This window comes from Cornus florida, unplaced genomic scaffold, assembly GCF_030987335.1.
Source record: "Cornus florida cultivar Cherokee Brave unplaced genomic scaffold, ASM3098733v1 CherokeeBrave_3.0.0_Hap2_Chr03, whole genome shotgun sequence".
NCBI lineage: Eukaryota > Viridiplantae > Streptophyta > Magnoliopsida > Cornales > Cornaceae > Cornus > Cornus florida.
Window position 1 is genome coordinate 93,398,836 of NW_026775573.1, and position 19,484 is coordinate 93,418,319.

General features: G+C 37.4%; 5 non-coding genes and 1 pseudogene across 5 annotated transcripts; 5 read left to right on the plus strand and 1 right to left on the minus strand.

Moving 5' to 3' along the window:
* Positions 1 to 5,459: 5,459 nt before the first annotated feature.
* LOC132302109 (small nucleolar RNA U61) lies at positions 5,460 to 5,552 on the plus strand. The gene has a single exon (XR_009480743.1). It is a non-coding gene; the product is annotated as a small nucleolar RNA U61 (small nucleolar RNA).
* A 119-nt stretch (positions 5,553 to 5,671) lies between these two features.
* On the plus strand, positions 5,672 to 5,760 carry LOC132302118 (small nucleolar RNA snoR14). Its single transcript, XR_009480749.1, has one exon. It is a non-coding gene; the product is annotated as a small nucleolar RNA snoR14 (small nucleolar RNA).
* Positions 5,761 to 6,027: 267 nt separating this feature from the next.
* LOC132302108 (small nucleolar RNA Z101) lies at positions 6,028 to 6,118 on the plus strand. Its single transcript, XR_009480742.1, has one exon. It is a non-coding gene; the product is annotated as a small nucleolar RNA Z101 (small nucleolar RNA).
* A 7,921-nt stretch (positions 6,119 to 14,039) lies between these two features.
* On the minus strand, positions 14,040 to 18,536 carry LOC132301798 (peroxidase 20-like; annotated as a pseudogene).
* On the plus strand, positions 16,226 to 16,309 carry LOC132302119 (small nucleolar RNA snoR14). The gene has a single exon (XR_009480750.1). It is a non-coding gene; the product is annotated as a small nucleolar RNA snoR14 (small nucleolar RNA).
* On the plus strand, positions 16,446 to 16,536 carry LOC132302106 (small nucleolar RNA Z101). The gene has a single exon (XR_009480740.1). It is a non-coding gene; the product is annotated as a small nucleolar RNA Z101 (small nucleolar RNA).
* Positions 18,537 to 19,484: the final 948 nt, after the last annotated feature.

The following is a 19,484-nucleotide window of genomic DNA, read 5'->3' on the forward strand; positions in this document are numbered from 1 at the left end:
ATCATTCAAGCCTGTTTTCAAATCATATTATCCCTGCAGTTCATTAATCAGTCAAATATAGCAAGTACAACCAATTATGTAATCAGAAAAACTTTCAACTTCTAATTTCAATTTAGCAACCATGGTCCCCATATGTCAGTTAATCATTCATTCAACAATTTTAATCTCCAAAACACTTTTTGAAAGTGACCTTACTATTAAACGTGTGGCTTACTATCCGTGCTTGCATTCATTCCTTGCTATTCCTCAATTCACAGGTAAACTTTTCAAATTCCAACTTCCAAGGCATTTATTACTTTTTTCAAGGTATGCATTTTTCTGAAAAAGGATACTATGTAATGTTCAGGTCTATTAAACTTTCTAGATCACCCATGTAACGAACTTTCAGCCAATGACTCCCAGACCAGATGGTCTTAAGGCATTAAGTGATAAAGCACCCCTCTAGACCTAATTGTTCAAGTAATCTAGGCAACTTAAACCCCTTATGTAACAAGCTTTCAGCCAACGACTCCCAGACCAGATGGTCTTAGGGCATTAGGTGTTAAAACACACCCCTAAGGACTTAGTTGCTCAAGTAATCTAGGTACAAACCTGAACTTGATCCTTTTCTACTTCTTTTCTTCACTTTTTTCTATTTTGTTTCATTCACATTGGTAAAGAAAATTTTTTCTTTCATTGCATTGCATACATACCAATTTTTTTCTATATTTTTTTTTTCTTTTCTCCTTTTTTTTATTTTTTATTTTTTATGCCTTGGTTATCAAAATTATCAAATCCGCCTGCTTATCTCAGTCTAACTCAAAACAAAACAAGACTTCTAATTTTTACTCCACAGAATTCATGCAAGTGTGAATATGTGCAAAGTGTAGCATCCCAGAGATTAATTTCATTAAACAATGATCATCCTAACAAAGTGGATCACAGGCCACCAACAGATTTCAAAAAATTTCAAGAATCCCTGTTCACAATATTTTAGCATACAAACCATGTCTAACCAACATCAGACTGCAAATAGAGTATATGATAATTAACAGACTCAAACTCATACTTATAACATCAAATATCATATCATGTCCTTGTGTTAGCAAGAATTTTAAATTTCTCAATTTTTATCTTACCCCCAAACTTATTGTGCACATTGTCCTCAATGGGAGGACAAAAGAGAGTTAAAAAGATATTACCATACAAGCAAACCAGCAAAGATAGACCAAAATGAAGCATAGAAGGGTAAATTGAGAAATCACCCCCAAACTTAATCTGTAGTATCTGGCAAAATCAACAAACTCTAACACAAATTAGAATATCAAGCATATGGAGTAATAATAGGGGAACATCATATGTAGCGCAAATATGAACACAAGGATAGTATAGGGAAAAAATATCTATATAAATGATAAAGATCAGTACAATGCTTTCAAAATAATAGACTTAAGGCAGATATACAGCATAAAGAAATAAATACATCCAAAAGACTGCCCTAATCAACAAAAATGCCTATAATAAAGAAAATATAGAAAAGCCTTAGGTAGCTAATTTATCTGAGGTGGAGGAGTGTCAGTAGATGTAGAAGAAGTGGATGGAGTGCGACACAATAACTCCTCTAAAATACTCCATTGCATAGTCAACATCTGCCTCATCACCATCTGTCCGTCCTGCAGCTCGGCCACCCTGGCCCGAAGCTCTCTAATCTCAGCCTGAGAAGAACTCTCAGGCTGTGCTGCAGGAACTGGCCTCCTCCTAGGTAGGGCCTGGCTATCAGAGAGATCCATCTCATCCTCTGTGGCCTCGTCATCATCCTTTGGGCGCCTAGCAGTAACTGCTATATACCCCTCATCACCATACTCTATCGCATTACGGCGATGTGCCAGCATATGTGTCCACACTTTATTCCATTCCTTCATTCCAAACTTTGGGGATTCATCCCAAGACTCCTCTTTTTGACCTACCTCAAAACCATGTAGCTCTAATAGCCTAGTAATCATATATGGAAAATGTAACATATGGGTAGGAACTGTCTTATGCGGTCCAATCTCTGACCAGAACTCCAATAGTTGATAGAAAATCATCCTAGGAAACGAATACCAGTGCTCAAACTGAATAGCAAAAAATGCATGGAAAAAATCAGTATTCCTAATATTCTTATGCCCAAGAGGATGGACATTAGTAAAGATAATAGAATCTCGAATCCATAACCTCTTTGGAATCTTTGCCTTGGTAATACTACTACACTTTCTCCTGGCAAATCGACCATCATACAGCTTTTGAATCAAATTCTCTGCAATTGGTACCCTATGGAAATGTGTGAAATTAGGACAGCTACGCCTCTGATCTACTACCTCAAAAAGTGTATGATAACATTCTAAAGCTGCAGCAATAGCACACGGATTAGCAATCAATTCATGCCCATCGATCATAGTCCTAAGCTCCCAAGGGTCATCCTCACTATAAACAAGATTAAGATAAAACAACCGAACAAGATGAGGATAAGCAATCTGAGTAATAAGGACCATAAGATGCAAAAGATGCGTATAACTAAAGGATTTCATGGCCCATTTAATGCGAGGATCAGTAATGAACGCCTGATAATCAAAAGTCGTCTCATAAGAAATTGGAATTGTCTTCCAAGCACTTAGCAAAATATCTTTAGTCACCTTAGCACGCTTAGAAAGAGCAGGACAAACCATCTCTATTTTCAATTAATAGTCTCTTTCAAGAAAATCCCTAAAATCACCCAAAACTCTCCAATTCCTGAAATCTGGAAACTGAGGTTCGAGCTTGACCTTCTGGGCTCGAGCTTCAACTAATGCTCAAGCTTTAAGTTACAGAGCTCGAGCTCTACCTAGAACTGCACCAAAACAGATATCAGAAATCAATGTGTAAATCAACCAAAACGCAGTCTAAACAACTAATATATGTAGAGGATGTATAAAAATCCAAAGAATCATTCATTCAAAGAGAAACTCATGCTCTCCTACTCTAGATCTAGAAATTTAATTATCTAAGGAGGAAACAATGGAGAGAGGATGAAGAAGAAGATCTTTACCTCAATATTGCCTGCAAATCTGGAAGGAGAATGTCAAGTATCATGGGGTGTTAACATGGAGAGAAAACTTGGAGATAAACTTCATAGGAGAGATATGTACGATATGTAATAGGAGATGGAGAACTCAGGTTCTGAGTTTTAAAAAAACTTTTAGAACCTAAGTATGATACCCCTCGATTCTAAAGCCACGGGTGATCAAGTCCGAGCACAGATTCGAGGGACACAAAACAATTTAGTATATAAACAGAAGTGAGAAAGTAGATCACGGAAAGGAGAACATAGAGCTTGAAGGCTGAAGGAGATACATTCTTGAAAGTTTTTTTTGAAAAGGATTTTCATCTCTGCATCAAGAGTTTTCATGCTTCCCAAAACGTCAAATACTCATTTTATTACAAATGACATCTTTGGACATTGAAGATTGGTGGATCAATAATGTGATATAAGGAAGAGGAGATCTAGCAAGCAAGGGCTTGGAGTTCCTACGATCTAAGAGCATCATAAGCCTTTTCGGCCAATGGCTTGCAGTGTAACGAATTAAATCCCTTGGGTTGGGCTTCTCCATTTGGTGTTGTCCACACCAAATTCCACACTCCACTTGTGGAGTAGCGCCCTTGATATATGACCATTCCCTTGTGTATATTTTGTGTTTTTTTTATTTATAAAAAGTGGTGGTGTGTGAGACAAATAATAAAAAGTATAGGCCAAAAAATAATAAAATAATAAAGTGGAGAATGGGAGAAAAGAGTGCGCACCAAGAGGAAGGACATTCCAAAAAAAAAGTGTAGAGCCACGTTAGCAATTGTGGAGCCAATTTGCATCCTTCCACACAGGATGCTCTAAATGTGAGATTGAAGATTGGAAGAAAGTACCGGCCTTTGTGTATGTTACCACATCATTTTATTTATGAGATTTCTAAGCCTAAATTCGTGGGAATCTAGAAATATAAAATGTGTAGGACTAGAGTGTATATCTCTATGTAGGCTCTCGGAGAAGATGTTTTAGGGTTTAGAGCATCCCGTTTGCAAAAATTGGCTCTACACTTTATTTGGAGAGTCCATCCTCCTAGTGCTCTCTCCCGCTCACCACTTTATTATTTTTAGGCTCCACACACTATCACTTATCTTTTTAAAAAAACAAAAATATACACAAGGGTTCACTTTGGGGCCTTAGTATACCACACTCCACTTGTGGAGTGTGGAGTGGAATTTGGTGTGGGCTCCACCAAATGGAGGAGCCCACACCAAGTGAAAGCCATTGTCCATAAAGACTTGCCATTGGCCAAAACACTCTCTAGATGCAATAAACAAATTCCAATCAGGGATTTTGGTAGCAAATTTAAAGTGCAAAGTTGGTTTAGTATAAAATAATTCATTATAAGAAAGGCATTACTTAATAATTCTCAAATGGTTACTTATTAGCATGTAAGTATTAAATTTGGGAATTATTCATTTTGTCAGTACTTTATAGTTTAGAATAATTTTGTTTGGGTTTCATTACTTATATCTAATTGTTCTTTAATTTTTTTTAGAGATTCGCCCTCTTCTAGATTGAGCAGTAGATAGAAGTTGCTATCTGCAGGTACTTGCCTCTTTTAGTGGGTACTGTTGGTTGGTAATGATTTAGCCAATTATTCTATTTTTACATGTGTTACGAGTCCTAGTCAGTTGTGGTACGGGTATTTTGAATGGAATGGTTATGTTTAAGGTCTTGTTTGGAATTGTTTTTGGCTTATCTTGAGTGAAAAAGAAAAAGAAAAAGAAATTATAGTAACTTGTAGACATTTAGGACTGAACAACTATCAAACAGAACTGCTTCATGATCATCTTACTTCCTAGAATAATTCGATGATCAAAAGGATTGCCAATCATTTTTCTAGGTTTTGGGGTATTGGCTTTGCTCGCTGGGCTATTGCTCAGTGTGTGTCTCCCACTTGCTGAACAAATGCCCAGTGCTCAATGGTCATTCGCCCAACAAGTGAGGTCCACTAAATGGGTAAAGGCCCATCGAGTGCTACTTAAGCTGGACTTGCCCAACTTGCTTTGCAATTTAAAAATATATATTAATAAATAGAATATAAAAGATGAAAATGAATATAATAAAGAAAGGTGACCTTATCTCACATGCACATGTTCCTAACAACACAGATAGTAGTTCATCGAAAGACACAATATCATCTTGCATGCTATTTAGAAATTTGTTTACAATCTTACCTTATGATTCTGGTATAAGAAAAGAGACTTGCGCAGAAATGGAGTTTTTACCAGTAAAGTAAGTTTTCTAGAAGGAAGATTTTCTGAGATAGTTATTCCAATGTTGGATTTGCTTATATATATATATATATATATATATATATATATATATATATTGTTTTTATAAGGTTTTTTTTTTTTTTTTTTGAATATTTGATAGACATGATGTGCTGTGAAGAACTAATTTTTGTGTTCCAAAGATAGTGTCTCTCATGACAGTGTCTGTGATGGCACACTATCCTCTAAGAAGTTCTGAGCACAAAACTCATCCACTATTATTCTAATCTAGTTTTAAATCCTCTTATTTTTTTGCTAGTGATTTTATGTTTTCTTCTGATTTTGTGATTAGTTTTTTTATCTGAAATTTGGGGGGAAAAAGATGAGGTGACGAAGAAATTCATTGGTCTGTCAATCCACTGACATATTACTATGTGATGTTAATAATGAATCCCGACAGGTTCTGATCGTCTCTATCTTCCCAGATCCAAAACACACACAAATCATCACGCACAAACTCAAATCTCTGTATAATATAATATATATATATATATATATATATATATATATATATGTATGTATCTATCTGTGTGTACGTAAGTTTATGTTATTTTCTTTTTCATGGGCATATGAGATTCAAACACACAATTCATCACACACAAACTCAAATCTTTGTATAATATATGTTTGTATGTATGTATCTATGTGTGAGTATGTTTATGTTCTTATTTTCTTTTTCGTGGGCATATGATGAATCTCATAACAAATGGGTAATTTTGCGTCTGATGTTTCAGTGATGCTAAATCACCTTGGAGAACTAATGCCTTTTTTTTTTGTTCATGTTCTGATATGAAAAATGTTGCTTTGCCTCATTCGCTTCTTTTTAGATAGTGTGATGGCCAACTTATTTTAGGTTTTAAAAAAGGTCAATGCTACATAGATCTAAAACTTTAACCTATAATGGATTGATGAAAATTCCTTGGCTAGGCTTCTTGGTTAGGTTTTAAGGCTTAGAGAATCATTATCCTTTAATAAATTTAGCTACATTATTCTTTTGCATTGGGTAGTCAAATAACGCCCTCAATTAGTGCCCATCTTCATCTTGTAATGATCGCTCCAACGGTTACCATCCACACGGACGAGATCGTGGCTTTAAAGGAGCCAGTCATGCAGTGGCCTCTGTTGGGCCTAAACGAGGGCCTGAAGCGCGCTCTAAACCAAATGGGTCGGTTCACCACAGCCCACTGGAGTTCAAGAGGGCTATTAAGGAGGGGCCTAGTAACCAGTTATCATTTCCAAATGAGAAGCCCAGCCCACCAACTCTAGCCAAGCCCAAACTCGGGCCAAAAGTGAGCAACCCAAAAAGAAAGGTTATGCGGGGGCCCAATAACATTACTTCGGTTTCTTTTCTTAATCATAAGTCTAGCCCAACCACAGGGCGTAGCAATACGCAGAGTCGAAGCCTCGATGGCATCTCTGCAAATTTTTGGAATTCGCCGCAGAAGAGGAGATGGATGGATCTCTCTACAGCCGAGACAGGTGTAGAATTTGTTGAGAAGGATTCTCGCCACTCTTAGTGTTGTGCCGGTACCAGACTCCTGGTTCAGGACTCTCACGGAATAAATCATGGAGCTAGATGGTCCAGGAAAGAAAGGTAGAAATGGACATCTACTAATGCTCCAGGTATGTCTTCTATCCACCATCTCAAAAGACCTCCTTACGCTTCTTCGTCTTCTTCTCCTCCTCCTTCTAGTGGGGTGGTGAGGAAGGAAATTGAATTGGTAAAGGAGAAGTGCAATGCGCTCTCAGTTATACCTGAAGCTGAGGTAGGATCGAATACGGAAGGAAGGGCTGCTTTCTGTTCTGATTCAAGGAATGAGGATCCAGGGGAATGCGCAGTTAAGGATTCATCTGAGGGGGTTACGGTTTATGAGGGGGTTACGGTTTATGTGGGAGGGATCTCCATTTTCAGTTATCTAATGTTGAGGCTTCAGCTCTATTTAAAGAACTCCGTTTGCATGTAGCCTTAAAAGGCCTTCGCTTGCCTTCTGAAGGGGATGTGGAGAATGAATCTGTTAGTCTCATGCGTGTCGCTTTAGAAGGTCTTAATTGTTTGCCAACTACAGGGACAGAGGAGAATGCACCTGTTAGATATTTGGCTAATGGAGTAGAAGACTATGTTACAGGTTCGGTGTTTGATAATGGGGAAGATGTTGAAAACGATGATGACCTCAGTTCTATCCAACAGATTTACTCTAATGAGCTAGCCCCTTGGTTGGAGGATGAATGTGCCAATGTGGAACCCTTGGGTGTTTTGCAACCTGACTCTTTTGCATATATGGGAAAGGACTGGGTGATTGATAATATAGGAGCCATTAGCGAGCTGTTGGGTGTCTCATCAGAGGGTAATAATGACAAGACTTTATCTATCCTTCATGATATAGTGGAAGAAAGAGAGATTGCTGTGACCGCTGAGGTAAATGCTAGGCCTCTATCGTCTTGGAAGGGGGCACAGGAGATCAAGAATCTAATTTCTGAAGTTAACTATGAAGGGAAGAAAGGGGTGGTGAAGGAAAGGGGGAGGACCAGAAGTAGGAGTTTAAAGAAGGGGGGAGGGGAGTTACTCTTATCTGGTTATTAATGGAGCTACAAATTATTAATTGGAATGTTCGTGGTCTTAATGACCCGAATAAGAGGAGGGTGGTGAAGGTAGCGTTAAGGAAATGGGGGGCTTAGGTGGTTTGTATGCAAGAAACCAAGTTGGCATCCATTTCTAACGGGGTGGTTAAAAGTTTGTGGGGAGGAAGATTTGTGGAATAGGAAGCTTTGGATGCTATAGGTTCTTCGGGAGGAATTTTAGTTACGTGGGATAGCAGATGGTTGTCTAGAATGGATGTGTGGATGGGGCGATTTTCTGTTTCTTGTGAATTTAAAATTGAAGAGGATGATTTCAGATGGGTCTTTTCTGGGGTCTATGGACTGCTTGTTGATAATGATAGACCTATTTTTTGGGAGGAGCTAAGCCATGTTCAAGGAATGTGGCCTCTCCCTTGGTGTTTGGGTGGGGACTTCAATTCTGTTAGGTCCCCGTCAGAGAGGTCTACTGGGAAAAGGAGGTCTTTAGATATGGATCAGTTTTCTGACTTCATTGATGAGCATCTTCTCATTGATCTACCAATGGAAGGCGCAGCCTTTACTTAGTCTAGTGGCAGGGATCCAGCTACTCTCTCAAGATTGGACAGATTTCTGATCTCTGGGGAGTGGGAAGAAAAATTCCCGGATGTTGTTCAAGCAATCTTAGCAAGGGTTGTTTCAGATCATGTTCCTCTGGTTTTGGATTGTGGGGGCTTGTGTTCTCGTAGAAACTAGTTTCGATTTGAGAATATGTGGTTGAGATCAGAAGATTTCCAAGGGAAAGTTCGATCTTGGTGGGATGGAGCGATGGTTATAGGAGCACCCAGCTTCATATAAACACAGAAGTTAAGAGCTCTCAAATTCAATCTGAAGCAGTGGAATAAGGATGTTTTTGGGAATCTTGAATGGAGAAAGAATAGAGTCCTTGTTGAATTTTTTGAGATTGATCGTCTTGAGGAGGTGGGTGGAGATATGGAGTCTCTTTGCTCTAGGGGAACTTCTTGTCAGGCAGCTCTTGCTGAGATTGCTAGTATGGAAGAGATTTCGTGTGTCAAAAATCTCGGGCTCTTTGGTTGAAAGAGGGGGATCGTAACACAATTTTTTTTCACAGATTAGCTAATGCTCATAGAAGGAGTAATCACATTGGACGCATTCGGGTGGAAGGCGTGGAGTTGTGGAGGGAGGAAGAGGTGTGTAATGGGATAGTTTCTTTTTATCAGAAGCTTTACACAGAACCTTTAGGTTGGAGACCCAAACTTGATGGACTCCCTTTTAAGGCTATCTCTGAGTTGGAGAGAGATGTGTTAGAGCTTCCTTTCATTAAAGAAGTTCTAAAAGCCTTGTCAAACTGTAATGGGGATAAAGCTTTGGGGCCTGATGGGTTCACTGTGTTTTTTGATGGAAAGTTGGACGGTTGTGAAAGGTGAGGTGATGGGTACCTTTCAGGAGTTTCATACTTCTGGTGTCTTTGAGAAGTCGCTAAATGCCTTATTTATTGCCCTTATCCCTAAGAAGGGAAGCGCTTTTGACATTAAGGATTTTCGTCCTATCAGTTTGGTGGGTTGTATTTACAAACTTATTACTAAGGTGCTTGCTCAAAGGATGAAAGAAGTTATGGACGGGATTATCTCAGACTCCCAGAATGCTTTTGTTGGAGGTAGACAAATTCTTGATTCAGTTCTTATTGCAATGTGTGGATTCAAGATTGCGCAATGGTGTTCCTGGAGTTCTACGCAAACTTGATATTGAGAAAGTTTATGATCATGTTAACTGGAATTTTCTCCTCTATTTGTTACAAAGAATGGGGTTTGGAAGTAAGTGGAGGAAATGGATTGTGACATGTCTTTCGTCTGTCAAGTTTTTAATTCTTGTGAATGGTTCTCCTGCTGGTTTTTTTAGGTGTTCTCGGGGAATAAGACAAGGTGATCTATTGTTATCTTTCCTCTTTCTTATTGTCATGGAGGGCCTTAGCAGACTTGTGCGCAGGGCAGAGAATCTTGGGTTCATTAAGGGATTCAGAGTGGGAAGAGATATTGACCATCAGGTGGAGATTTCTCATTTGCTATTTGCAGATGATACTTTGGTTTTCTGTGATGCAAATGTGTCTTATCTTAGATATTTGAGGTGCATTTTGGTATGTTTTCAGGCGGTTTCTGGGCTAAAGGTTAATGTGGCTAAGAGTGAGCTTGTCTCGATTGGGACTGTTCAGGATATCTCTTCTTTGGCTGCAGTACTTGGTTGCAGGGTTAGTTCCTTTCCTATTCTTTATTTGGGTTTACCTTTAGGGGTCTCCTCAAGGTTAGTGGGGAGTTGGGACTCTGTGCTCGACAGGTATGCAAAGAGGTTGACATGATGGAAAAAGCAATATTTATCAAAGGGGGGCAAAGTAACTCTTATTAAGAGCACTTTATCTAGTCTTCCCACATATTTTCTTTCTATGCTCCAAATTCCTTGCTCCATTGCTGAAAGGATTGAAAAAATTCAAAGGGATTTTCTTTGGGGCGGAAGGGGAGAAGAGTTCAAGTATCACCTTGTCAGATGGGAGCGACTTTGCAAGCCTATGTGGTATTGGTATTAGACGATTGATTCCTTTTAATCAAGCTCTGTTGGGCAAATGGTTATGGAGATTCAGGAAGGAAAGGCAACATCCTTGGCGAAGGCTAGTATCGTGTCGGTATGGGGAAGACGTTGGCGGTTGGACTACACGCCCAGTTTCTATTATGGGAGGAGTTGGGGCTTGGAAATCCATTCGGAAGGGATGGGATGCTTTTTCTCCTCATATTAGATTCAAAGTTCGTGATGGTAGATGCGTCCGTTTCTGGGAAGATCTTTGGTGTGGGGATCAGCTATTATCTCGCACATTTCCCAGATTATACAGTATTGCAATTGACAAACATGCTTACGTGATTGACTGTTATCGGCTTGATAATAGTGGAATTACGTGGAATGTGCACTTTAGGCGGTCATTTCAGGACTAGGAGTTGAACGAGGGTGGCATTCTTTGTGTGGACAGCTGTGTGGGGTCAGATTCTGACGATTGATAATTTGAGGAAGAGGGGAAATTGTATTGTTAATTGGTGTTGCCTTTGTAAGCAAGATGGGGAATCTGTTAATCATCTTCTTATGCATTGCCCTATGGCGTACGATTGTTGGAATCTAATTCTTGGATTGTTTGGCATGTGTTGGGTAATGCCACGTTCTACTAAGGAGTTGATTTATGCCTGGAGAGGATGTCACGTGAGCAGAGGTGTGCGCGATTTTTGGAGAAATGTCCCACATTGCGTATGGTGGAGCATCTGGAAGGAGAGAAACAGTAGAATGTTTGAAGGGAAAGAGTCGTCTATAGCGACACTAAAACTTATTATTATTTGCTCTCTCTTTAGTTATGTGAAGAGGAGTTCTTGCTCTTCTTCTGATGCTTTAATTTCTTTTCTGGATTCTTTGGGGCCTTAGTCCTCGATTATTGTTCTAGGGTCGCGTTCCCCTTTTGAACGCTTTTTAATTTATTATTACTTATCAAAAAAAAAAAATATAGGCGTATGATTAGTTGTTTGAAATTGATGCTTAGTTCTATTTTTAAGCAGATTTTTTTTTAATAAGGGTTATTAGTGGATAAACTCTAAATGTGTAAGACAACATGTGTGAAAACACTAGGTAGTGTGTTGTGTTGTGTTGGTGCGGTACTCTCTATTCATAGTGTTTGCTGTTCCATTTACTGCACCAAGGGATAAAAATTCTTAGGCTAAACTTTATCTACTACATCAAAGAGATAAAAACTCTATAGGCTAGACAAAGCAGTTTGGAAAATAGGTAGTTACGCAAATCTTTAGCCAAACACCTGAAATATAGTTGATATTCTTACAAGTATTTTAGGTAATTTAGTATTGAGTAATTGTAACCTTATGAATTACTTATTTTGTGCATGACATCAAACTACTTATAGGTTCGTTAAGTAGACTGCTGTCAATGTAATAAAAATGACATTAAATTGTTTGCTTCTTGTCACTATATTGTCACTAAGTGATTTATTTGTTACACTAAGTAGGTTCATTAAGTATGTTTGAATTTTTGTGTAGTTTTTTCTAAGATCTAATGCAATGAATGCCAGTTTGTGTAATAAAGTTGGGTTGTTCAGGTGGTGGTAGGTAGTTGTCATTAGGATTGGTGGGTGCAAGTACTGCTAATGTCATAAGCAAGATCAGTACTGTGTTTTAGATTTGTGTGACTTAGCCGTCTATTGAGATTGAAGCTAATGTCTTTTTTCTTTCTATTAAGGTAATTTAAATGAGTTGTTATCTTTAAATTCTCTCAGTTTTGACTGTATCAAACTTTGTGAAGCAGTCATATGGCTACATTATGCTATAACATAAGTGTACTTTAAAATCTAAATTGAGAGAGAAGATTTCAAAACATTTTAAGTTGCTTTAATTGAGAGTTAGCATCTGGTGCTTTACACAAGTTTAAACAAAATTGATGACTATAAAGTAGAAAAAAGAGAAATTGTTACAAAATTAAATGTTGATAAAGTGATTTCCGAAGGCATTTGGAAGGTTAGAGGCAAAATTTGCAGCCTTGGACAGTGAAAACAAATGGTTGGTTTGGGGCTCTATAATTCTTGTTAAGTGCTTTTTTTTTTAATAGCCATTCGCTTCCCAAAAATCCTTAACAAGTTTCAGTTTCACACTATTTGTTTTCACTGGCTACATGTCTCTCCAACATCAAATGCTCTGGTACCAATTGAAGGAAATGGGATTTTAATAAAAAAGATCTTCCAGATGATGTAGGAGGTCTAACCCTTGAAGATATCAAAATAGCGTCTAGAGGCCTTTTATTCTCTTGATCTACAATACCATTTTCTTCAATTGGTATCAGAGCATTTGAATTTGGGTAGAGATTTTGAGATTTTCAAAATGGGTTTCACATTGATCCAACAAGGTAGCGAGAGTGAGAGAGTGAGCTACTATTGTTTTGACATACAAAGTGGAAAAGTGCAGAGATTTCTCTCTAATAGTGAAACCATAACTCTTATACACTGTTGGAAGCTCCTACATTGCAAAGTCTTATACGTCTTCTCAAGGTCATAGGAGTGAAGAAGTCTTTGGGGTGCTTCTTCAAGAGGCTTGGAGGAGATTGAGATTGAAGGTGTTTGGATTGTAGATCAAGAGAAGGAAGGGCCTTTAGGATCTATCTTGAGGAGATAGCTGGGTTAAAATTTTATTTCCTTTTACACCATTCATTCATCCAAAGTTCTTGAAAACCTCCGTCTCTAAATTCTGTACACAATTTCTTGGATCGGAAGATCTTTTTTATTGGAATACCATTCCCTTCCACAGGTGTGAATTTGTTGTGCTCTTAATCATTTTTCTTTTTCCTTGTGATATTTTGGATGTTTGTTTACAATTTTACATTAATCTTGTGCAGTGATGGAACTTTCACCAAAAAAGAAAGTACACCATACTGTCCATGGGGGACCTGAGGATTTATGACATGATAAAGGGATAACATAAGGTCAGCCTAATTAGGTTCCTCATCATTATGAATGACAATGGGTTGGGATCCCTTCCCATCCTCGTCCAGTTTGACAAAGTAAAATCTGTCCATGCCAAACTCGCTTATCAAAAGATTCACGTACTCCATCCCTCTCCCTTAACAAATATTTTAATTTAAAAAAATGATATGGATCATATGAGTTTTATCAAATGGTAAAGGGATGAGATATTAAGTTTTTGATTTTTTAGTTTATGAAAGGTATTTAAGTAATTATGCAATATAAACGAGATGGGAGGAGTACCTATCACCACCCACACCTGTGCTGGTTTTTATCTCAAGCCATCCCCGCACCTCCCCGATCCCTACTTAGCATTACAGCATCACAAATTACAATCTGTCCTTGAACAACTCAAGTATGATTCATTACTTATCTTGTTCAAGCTCAATTTTAGATTGAAAATTGAGTCATTGTGCAGGTTATGGATTTAATATAACACTGCTCATAAGGCATCGAACTAGCAGATGACTAAGTTTACACACTAGCTTGTAACTTGTAAAAAAGGTTAATTTGCTAGTCCAAGTACAACATTTTGAAATGCATATAAATTGTACTTCTAGTTCACTACCTAGGTGTTTACAAACCTGCAATCTCTCCTGATCTCTCCCTGTTCTCAGTGAGCACATTGATGTTCCCCATCTTGATCATTGAATCCACAAATGAAGCAAAGAAAAGTAATTGATTTGAGGCATAAGTCCACACATTTTTTTTATCTCCCCTTCAAAATCTTTATTGACTAACACATTATCAGATATTAGCAATCCTTCTCCTCGAATAATATTGTGGAAGTAGTGGTTGTCAAACCTAGTCGGAGTCATCAAATCAAGCGGTGCCAATTCACTGTCCCTCCCTGATTTCGGACATATGGACCGTAGGATTCTTCTGAACTCTGTGTTTCTCTTGCGATGGTACAAGTGTTCTTCGGTGTTCTGGTCATAGACTCTTTGCCTGAAGCTTAAACATCTTGCCTTTCCCATTGTGTGACTACCCATAAACAAACCCATGAAGATTACAATGTGTTATTCCCATTTGCAGAGGAAATTCAAAGGAAAATAGAAAGAAAAGAGAGGATAAAATTTTCCATAAATAAAAGTGTTCAGGGTTATTTTTGTCTTATCCGGTCATACTTTAGGGTTAAAGAGGTCTTTTCACTAGGGGTTAAAAGGGTCTTTTCATACTGTGTAAGTGTGCTCTTCAAACGCCTAGATGACCGATGGGGTTGGTAGAAATCACGTGCCAAACCTTAGGAGGTGTAAGTGTAGTAGGTTTATCCAAATTATGCAAGGATGTGTAATTAGATCTAACCTCCATAGGGTCAATGTAATTTAGCCAAGAGATAATGTTTGGTTGGTGAGAAAATGACTAATGAAAAGCATTCAAATTGGAATGTTATGAACATATATATGAAAGACCACATAGTATTAAGATCACAAACTCCCTCTTATTTCCAAGTCTTCCATGACACAACATGATATTCATTACTCAATTATTTCTCTATCTTTGCACATTTGTGGAATGTGGATGTTCAGAAAATTACCTGATAAAGCAACCAAGTCTTTGATGTCAAGATCCTGTTGTTGAAAATTGGCAATGAGAGTCTCTAAAGAGGAATTTGGAGCAGGTATGAATTGGTTGGCACCATTGAAGCTTGCTTTTAAAGAGTCTCTCCTGCCGAAATGGACATTCCATCTGGGACCACCTCTCTGTTGATAAAAAAGAACAGCAAAGATTGCTAAAAAGTGAAACAGAATGTGACTCTCACATAAATATGTCTATTGGTTACTTTTCATTTGTATTGATGAGATGACATCACACGACACTCATATAAATATGTTTATCGGTCACTTTTCATTTATGTTGATTAATCCATCTATTTTAATATATATTAACAAGGCTGTATTAAGTTAGACTCACATAACTGTATCTATTAATTTTTATTATTATTATTTTTTTATTTGCGTTGTTTAATCTGCCTATTTTGTGCTCAAGTAGTATTACTCTATATACATGCATGTGTGTATATATATATATAAATATTTATAAACAAGACCTTGTCAAGTAATCTGGGTCTAGCCCAGTGCAATATTTGATAAAAAACTGCATTAACCCCCTTTTATGGTTCAATTTGTATTTTATTTTGTTTTATTCATAGATTTGTTGCATTGGTAAAATTTGGTTACATTATATGTGACAAACTCAATTTTCACTTTGCAAGGTCGATCATTTAGTATTAATTAGGTTTGTTTTTAGGCACAAATTATAGCACTAGTAAGTACAAAATCTTCATGTTTGTGTGTCTTCCCTCATGAGAAAAAGTAGCAATTAATTATCTCCAAAATTTGGTAGTGTCTGAATTCAATTTATGTGAGTGGGGTGGCGGGACCCACTATATGATATCACCATAATGTCATGTGATAAGACCCACCACATCTCTTACATAAATTAAATTCGACAATTGCTGAATTTGGTCCCTACGTCACTACTCTTATGAGAGAGAGATGTACTGAAGCAACAGCGTCAGATTTAATATTCATGTTCCAAAGATTGTCTCTCTCACGACACTGTCTGTGACGGCACACAATCCTCTAAGTTCTGAGTGCAGAACTAACCTATTTTACTAGATTCTATTATATTCTACCTTAAAATCCTTAGTATTTTTTGCTCTATCGTTATTTTATTTGCTAGTGATTATAGGGTTTCTTCCGATTTTAGTTATTTTTATTCGGTTTTGATTTGACCTTGGGGAGGAAAAAGACGAGGTGATGATGAAATTCATTGGTCTGTCAATCCACTGACATATGTGTGATGTTAATAATGAATCCGACAGGTTCTGATTGTTTCTTTCTTCCCACACCCAAAAAAAACCTACAAATTATCACACACAAAGTCACATCTTTATATATATATATATATATATATATATATATATATATTATGTACTTAATATGTATGAGTATGTTTATGTTCTTATTTTAATGGGCATGTGATGAATCTCTTAACAAATGGGTAATTTGCATCTGAATATTTCAGTGATGCTTAATCACCTTGGAGAACTGATGCCTCTTTTTATTGGGTCTGAATGTTAATAATGTTAATAGTTTTGACATCAAGTAAAAGCAGAATTTGAATTTTATGAGTTTAAAATGAAGTTGGTCTTTTACATTATGTTGCCAATTATAACAAGTATGTTAATTTTTTTCTTGTACATCAGTGACATATTTAGCTATTCATTTGAAAGATGTCTGTACCAAGTAAAATATATTATTGTAAACTTTTTTGTGATTTTGGTTTTAATTAATTGGGTTCTTCTACTTATCAAAAAAATTAATTGGGTTCTTCTGAATTAACAATGCTTGATACCCATGTGAGGTATTTGTTTTCGTGTAAGTTGTAGGAAATGACTTTAGTCTTAAACTTCTCTATCTTGATATTGGTTGCAATAAGGTGGCTTTGTATCATTTAACTCTTTACATTTGCTACTTGTGAAGCCCGGTACTGATGGGGATGTGCATACTCTAAATTTTATCATTAATGCTCTCAGCTCCAGTTTCACTCTCTTGAAGATAAGGCTTGCTTTGTTTTTTTTTTTTTTTTTCCCAGTCATCTTCTTAACAATGTTGTGTCTAAGATCTCATTTAACCAAGTTTACTTTATGTAACAATGTTGTGTTTTTCAGATAGTTCTCATTAGGATTGATAAGTGTTAAGTACTGGATCTGATTCTCTTATTTTGCCGGAGAGGATCTCTAAAATTATTTGTACTTGGGGTAAGTTGCCTTATGCCAATATCTGACACATCACTTTTGTATTGTGTGTTGGTTAAGTTGTTTGATGTGCTTAAAACAGTTTTAATGAATTGATATTTTTAGATTCCCTCTCAATTATGACCATATCAAAATCTTGTGAAACCACATTCTGCCATAATGTAAGTTACCGCTTGGGTACTTTTAATCTTATGGTATCGGTTGGGTAATTTAGATCTTAATTTAGAGAGATGAAGATTTGAAATCTTTTAAGTTGCTTTAATCGAGTATTTTAAAGAAGTCTAAACAAAATAGGTATGATTATAAAGCAGGAAAAAAGATAAAAAGTCACAAAATAAATGTCTTATGGATTTGGATCCTTTCCTAGATCCTTTTAGAAGATATTGTATTTATGGTTTATAAACCCTAAATGCATTCCACAAGAGAATTTGTCTCTTTAAAATTATTCATTCAAGTCTTCCACAAAATTCTGTCTAATCTCTCACAAGTCAAGTTTAAGCTTTTAAAATCTCTACAATGGCAAAGAAGTGAGCGAGTAGATCACGGAAAGGGGGAGAACATAGAGCTTGAAAATTGAAGGAGATACTCTTGGAAGTATTTTTTGAAAAAGATTTTCATCTCTGTATCAAGAGTTTTCATGCTTCCCAAAACATCAAATACTCATTTCATTACAAATGACATCTTTGTACATTGAAAATTGGTGGATCAATAATGTGGTACAAGGAAGAGGAGATCTAGCAAGCAAGGGCTTGGAGTTCCTACGATCTAAGAGCATCACAAGCCTTTTCGGCCAATGTCTTGTACTGTAAAGAATTAAATCCCTTGGTTTGGACTTCTCCATTTGGTGGAGTCCACACCAAATTTCACACTCCACTTGTGGAGTAGGGCCATGATGTCTGACCAAAGGCCTAAAGTGGGCCCTTTTGTATATGTTTGTTTTTTTAAAAAAAGTGATGGTGTGTGAGACAAGTCATAAAAAGTGTAGTAAAAAAATAATAAAATAATAAAGTGAAGAGTGACAGAGAAGAGTGCACACCAAGAGGAAAGACTCTCCAAGAAAAAAATGTAGAGTCAATTTGCTTCCTTCCACACAGGATGCTCTAAAAGTGAGATTGAAGATTGGAAGAAAGGAGCCTAAAACTAAGAGTGTGCGATTTCACCACACTAGGGGCGATTTGTGGGGCGATTTGTGTGACTGCGGTTTTGTTAAGTTTGGGATGAAATCCTTTTTGGAAATTGCAAGATTACCAAGAATCTCGCTTGGAGGGGAAGTGAAGACGGTAGTTCCTCACCGAGGACCATCGTTGTACATAGACCGGGAGTCCGTCGGAGGAAGGAAGTCAGATCTCTCATCCTATTTGGTCGGAAGATTTGATAAGGAAGTGGGGGGTTGTGATCGAGTGAAAGAGTGGGCAACACGGGCTTGGAATATGACTTGTGGAGTGGGGTTAACACCCTTATCCGACTCACTGCTCTTTTTCCGGTTTCCTTCTCAGGTAGAGGCCAAATGTGTGTTGAAGGAAGGGCGACGATAGTGGGGTTCTGCAACTCTGAGGATCGACCTGTGGTCCTTCAGAGTTGGGTGTTTTGGCGTTCTTAGCGACTATGTTACATGGACTCGGGTACGGGTATCGGACATGGATGTGTATCCATGCATCGGATGTGTCAAATCTCCAAATAGAATGACACACGGACACGGCTAAATATTCATTTTATTAATTATTTTATTTTATTTTCTAGAGTAAAGTAATGTTTTTATCTAATATAATGTTCAATATAGGCATTTAACTCATTTTAAAGTAATAATATATTGTAATTGAATGGTTGGATATGCTTTTTAAATTTATGTCCAATCAAAAGTGTCGAACACATATCCTATATCGATGTCCGAGGGATATGTGTCCGACACGGGTACTTCACTACTTTTGAAGAGTCCATGTAACAGAGCTTAGCGATAAAGGTCTCAAACAGATCAGGTTGTTTGGCCTTCCTTTGCATCTTTGGTGTCATGCTTTGTTTGTCGAAGTGGGAGAGCTTTGTGGTGGGTATGTGAGATCTGATGCGGATGAGACTAGGGACGCCGAAAGCTTTTGGATAACAGTGAGATCCGGCCTTGATTGTCTGAAGTTCATGTTTATTAACGACGACACCTTCTGCTATAAGGTCGCGATCTAGGAAGAAATCTCGCCGGGCTTGTTCCTTTAACGGAGAGTCTCGAAGGTAGTGACGGATCACACCTTATGACGGAAG